The sequence below is a fragment of the Orbicella faveolata genome, unplaced genomic scaffold, assembly GCF_042242905.1.
Source record: "Orbicella faveolata isolate gen_17 unplaced genomic scaffold, um_ofav_v1 contig_25, whole genome shotgun sequence".
Taxonomy (NCBI): Eukaryota; Metazoa; Cnidaria; class Anthozoa; order Scleractinia; family Merulinidae; genus Orbicella; species Orbicella faveolata.
In genome coordinates, this window is record NW_028301553.1 from 21,713,685 (window position 1) to 21,718,847 (window position 5,163).

General features: G+C 41.6%; 1 pseudogene; it reads right to left on the reverse strand.

Annotated features, from left to right (window-relative positions):
* Window positions 1–1,225: 1,225 nt before the first annotated feature.
* Window positions 1,226–2,566, reverse strand: LOC149109448 (uncharacterized; annotated as a pseudogene).
* Between the last annotated feature and the right edge of the window lie 2,597 nt (window positions 2,567–5,163).

Here is a 5,163-nt window from a genome sequence, read left to right on the forward strand (position 1 = left end):
AAAAGTATCATGTAACACGAGCTTAAAATAAAAATAAAAGAACCGGCCTGCTTGTGTAAGGTTAGTAAGCTTGCAACAAACGGGGCGTAAAAGAAAACACAACGAAATAAAAGATCACGTCAAGAGTTAACCAAAGGGAAAAATAACTTCTGTGCGAAAGTTGGGAGAAACTGAAAGTATCATGATCATGCGACATGACATAATTAGAGACGGAATCGAACTGCCTAACAAAAGTCGCATGAGTTGCGCAATCACACTCTGTACTATCCTTCGCCACTGAGTTAAACTCACGGTTTCTGTGAAGTTCTGCTTTTGGGCAGAAGTTGCAAGTCTCACAATGGGCAAACTTGTGGACGTAAAAATATTTTCGTAAATTTTAACCAATTTGGTAGTTCACCCCAATTGATTTTATAAAGTCCCCATTTAATGGCTTTTTACTGCTCGTGGTTTCTGTGATCTTATGCTATTTAGCGGAAGTTGCAAACTTCAAGTCGTAGGTAAACTTGTGAACAATATTTACAAGGAAGACCCTCCTTTCAAGTGCAAAGTGCGCTATGGAAATATGACGTTAACTTTGACTTTCTAAAAACGTTTACATTGCGTATCATTTAACATGTATTTGTTTCAGGTAAACCTGGGGTTCCTTGGTGGGTTTTTTAATAATAATATATCTCTGAAGCAAAGAGCTTGGTGCCAAACGAACGCGCAGAAGGTTAAATGTGTGCTCGTATACTTTGATTAACTAGTGGAAACCAACAGGACATGCCGTTAAGCGATGAAACGCTTCAAAAACTCCAGATAATGTGATTGACTTCAGTGAATTGAAAAAATACGTACAATCTGGTTATTTTTCAGATCTGAATGCTTCAATCCCCCATCCTGTTTGGCCACAAGTTGAACTTCTAGCAACTTCACTTTTTCACTTAGCTCATGTATTTTCTCCGAAATTTCCATGAGTTTTTCATCTTTTTCTTGCCTGCTTTTCAAGCAAGATGTGTTCATGCAAAAATTCGAATTTTATTAATTTCATACTATCCATAGACATAGCAATGGTCATGAATTACGGATGCTCTGTCTATGTCAACACTTACACTGATAGAAGTAGAAGGCTCAGCGTCTAGGAGCTCAGCACCATCACAAGCCGGGTTGTCGACTGAGTGGTCAAGAACAGGTACTGGTATTTCATCGCTACATGTATCTTGCTTAGCTCGTTTTCTGGATCTTACTATAAGAGAGTTATCCCTTGGCGTTGGTGGTGGGCGTTTGGAGGCTCTCGTTTTCTTGTTGTGACCAAGTTGTAAAGTTGGGTCTGGGTTTTCAGCTGTTGGTTCACCGTCAGCGAAGTGTAGGTTACAAACTCTTGAATCCTTGTTAGGCATCCAAAGAGTCTCCGTAGTCGCTGTCTGCTTTGCGTTTCGTTTGTCTCCGCCAATTTCTGTTCTGGAATCCAGGGAACGTTGATTTCGTATCTTCCATTTGCCTTTCTACAAACTCGGTCTTCTACTCCTAATACGTCTAGACTATACAACCGTTCATAATCACTCGTTTCTCTGGTGAACAGGCAGCCATCTGTGACGCGATCACCGCCATGAATAATGATCCAGCCGAAGGTGGTCCCTTAAACTATGAGCTTCCCAGGCTTCCCTTTGAAAACATCTTCTGTTTTAATTCGGCAGTAGGCACTGTCTCCTAGTATCATATGGATTGTGTAGTCATCTCCAGGGTTCTTATAGAAACGCTTGTCCTTTGTGTGATCGAATTTCCATTTTAGAGTGCTTAGGTCTGGTCTCCGCATGGTGGTGAAGTCTGCCATGTTAGCTCCAGTGACCTCGATCCGCTCTCTCGCCTGTCCATCCACTGAATCTATGTTTAGGTCGAAACTAGGCATGGACTGTTTCTGTGTTCCACTCAACGTAACTATTCGCCGGGTTACATGACGTACTGGGTTTAGCTTTAGCTTTCTGACTGCGTCCAGTGAGATGAAGTTCCTTCCCGATCCTGTGTCAAGGTAAGCCCACAGTGCTGTTCCATTGATCTTAACGGGGATTGTAGCTGGGAGTGTCTCCTCGGCTGACGGCGTATACACAATGAGTAGAGGGTGCTCATCTCTGTTACAAATGCTCGTGTGGTGCCTCCGTTTGCATTTAAAACAGCCACGGCTTCGACAATGATGACCAATGTGCCCCGACCTTCCGCAATTGTAGCACAATCGATTATCCGCCAGAAATTTCCTTCTGCTCTCCAGTGTCTTGTACGTTTCACAATGGTCTCCCCAGTGACCTTGTTTGCAGTATAGGCAGATGGGTGTGGCCTTAGTTTGATATGGTGGTGATTTGTCATCTCCCTTTGCAGTGTACCAGTGTCTCTCCTTCTTCTGGTTTTCTCGAATAGTTCCAGGCTGTTCTTCCATCCTGTTTCTCTTCAGCCATCCTTGTAAGTGTTTCGCCAGATCCTCCATTCCCCAATTCTCCCAATTATCGTTAGTCCGTGCGAGGTCTGGTTTCACGTGCGGTAATTTGTTTAGTGTGGAGATCACAAACCCTCGCAGCATGTCGGCTTCACCCATCGTAACCAATGCGTCGTAGTTCTTGCTGAGAATTTCGTAAAATTCCTGAATTCTAAGGAAATGGGTTCCTTTAACACTTGGAAGATTTACAATTTCTTGCACGTGAGCGCTTACCACCAACTTGTTTTGGCCGTACTCTGTCTCCAGCCTTTCCCCCGTTGTTTTGTAACCGATTTCGCCGAGTTTTAGATTTCCAATTTTTTCCACGTACAGCAGGGGTTACCATCTCGAGCAGGTAACCAAATTTCTCTTCTGCACTGATCGGTTTGCTATGAACTTGCGTCACGAACATATTTTCAAATCTGACCCAGTCGGTAGGTGTTCCTTTGAAAGGAGTGATCCTAAGCTTCGGTAATTTCGCTGTTGTAGCCCGAGCGTTGTTCTCCATTTTCAATTTCTTTTGGGTGAGTTCGAGTTCCGCGTCGAAATATTCCTCTCACATCTGACGTTGTTTTTCATGCATTTCTTGTTGATATTGCCTTTCCTTCTCAAATTTCAACTCCAAGGTTTTACTCTCGGTCTGTTGGGCCTTCTGTTTCTTCCTCTTCTCCAGTATCTTCAACAAGCTCTCTCTTTTGTCGACGAAAGGGGAGTATTTCGCCTAGGTATCCTTTTTCCATTGTCGTACTTCTCTTGAAGTGTAAACATCTCGTTCCAAATTCAGTTCTGGCATTTGAGACACGAAGTCATTGAGTCGATCCAGTATTTCATCTGTTCTCTTGTACACGATTGCCATTTCTTTAAAATCGCCGCTTTCAATCAATTTTTCTATATCTCCCAGATAGTAATCAAGCTTGTCGGTTTCCTTTTTGATATCCCTTTCGAATTTTCTCTCCTCCTCGCTGAGACCTTCCCAGTTTTCCATGTTGATTTAGTCGAGCGACCGCACCACGCCACGATTTATTCCTCTATTGTTTGATTGCGATCTTGTTTCCGCTGAACTCCTCTCCCACGTAATTGTATCCTGGTCCCGGCACCACTAATGTACCAAATTGGAAGGTACACTCAATACTCGCTGCTCGTATAATTCCACTTTCATTCTTTAACAATTCGCTATTACATTCCCTCGAACCGATCTCTCCAAAAGGTCTTGCATAACAATCGTGTCATCTCACTCATTCGATTTCAAAATGTCAATCAACGAAAGATCACTACTACTGTACACATTGTATATCGCATCCGGTAATAATACAGCACTCGACAGTTCTGGTCAATTCCCCCTTTTAAAGATTCCCGCTTTTAAAGATTCCCCATTTTAAAGAATGCCCAGCCCCCCGGGGGTGTACTGCCAGAAAAATCGGGTGGGGGTGTGCGGCCCGCTTCCCAAAACCCTTACCCTATTTATAACCAAAATCTGCGATATTCCCTACCCTATTTATGACCTGACCAAAAATTCGAAACCTTATTTATGACCTAACCCTTAAATCAAAACCCTGTTTCAGACCTGCGTTATAATAAGTTCCCTAGTTCAGACCAATGTTAAATTACTGTAAAAATAATTTGTGAAGGGCATGTATTTATTTTAAAAGCATACCCATATCAAGGCTAGAGTGCAAAAACCATACCCTATTTATGACCAAAATGGCCAAAATCAGCTAAAATCGATGCCCTATTTATGACAAAAACAGCCAAAAAACCATACTTTTTAGGGCCGCACATACCTATATAGCCCATATAAGGGAGTACCCCCCCGGACCCAGCCCATTCCCCATTCCCTGTTTTAAAGATAGTCGCGTTACGATGTGCAAACAAAATGCAAATTCTTAAACTCATTAATAATTCATCAAGTTTAAACAAAGGAAATCATGACCGTGACGGTGTTTGGATACCTGATCTTAATTAGCATAGACTTTCATGATTTAATTTCCCTGTTTTCTCCTTCGTGTTAGTTTCGATTGAGGAGATATATCAAACACTCAAGACAGTGTTTGACCACATTTCCAAACACCTCGAAGTTCGTCAAAAATACTCCGCTGCGCGTCGTATTTTCAACTCTCTTGTCGGTGTTTGGAGATGTGGTCAAACACGGTCTTTCGTGTTTGATATATTATTTGAACAACGCTGAGTTGTTCCTCAAACTGTTTTATATTCAAAGCAAACAAATTGGAAACAAAAAGTACCACGAAGAAACAAGAGAACTTGAAAAATGGCAAAATGAGATTTCGCCTGAATATTGACGTTAGAAAGGAGAAAGAAGACTCATGACTGAATGCAACAGAAACAAAAATTGCGTTCGTAAAAGGCCGACTGAATTTTTAGCAGCAAGAGTACAACAGCAGCCAATGTTCACCTTATGGAATCTCTTTTAGATAACTGGCTGAAGAATAACCATATTACCGTAGATGTAATATAGTGCCTTCGCAGTCTGCTTTTATCTGTTTTTTTTTTTACCAGTTTTAGTTCCAAACTTATTTCTCAACCACGTTAATCCTCGTAGGAGCAAAGACACTCTGGTGTCAAAAGAACAAGACACGGCATTTTGTAAATTTGAGCGAACAGCTCAAATTCATACGATAGGCTTTCGCGAGTAGAGGAACAAAATTATGAAGTTGAAATTTAAGAAGTCAATTTTCTTTGTAAACTCTTCTCATGAAGCT